Source organism: Nanorana parkeri, unplaced genomic scaffold (genome assembly GCF_000935625.1).
Source record: "Nanorana parkeri isolate BGI_ZX_2015 unplaced genomic scaffold, ASM93562v1 scaffold2504, whole genome shotgun sequence".
In the NCBI taxonomy this organism is placed as follows: Eukaryota; Metazoa; Chordata; class Amphibia; order Anura; family Dicroglossidae; genus Nanorana; species Nanorana parkeri.
In genome coordinates, this window is record NW_017308772.1 from 18,561 (window position 1) to 18,856 (window position 296).

Below are 296 nucleotides of genomic sequence, written 5' to 3' on the forward strand. Positions count from 1 at the left end.
ACTTTGGGAAATGAGTGCAGTTCTTTGGCAGCGGCAGGAAAGCACACAGCACATAAATTGGAGGAGAAAAGCAGCAAGCACGTCGCCTTTCCACAGACGGAATATTCTCCTCGCTCTCCTCTCCGCTCACAATACAATTTTCAGCACTTTGGAAGCATCCGAGACCGACCGGGAGCTATCGCCTGCGATCCCATTAAGGCAGATCCTATTCCTCACGCGGAGAAGCCGGCCGTCTGGAATTCCCCCTCTGAACTGCTGATTCTTCGAGGTGCCGGAGGAAGGGGGGGTGGGGGGGG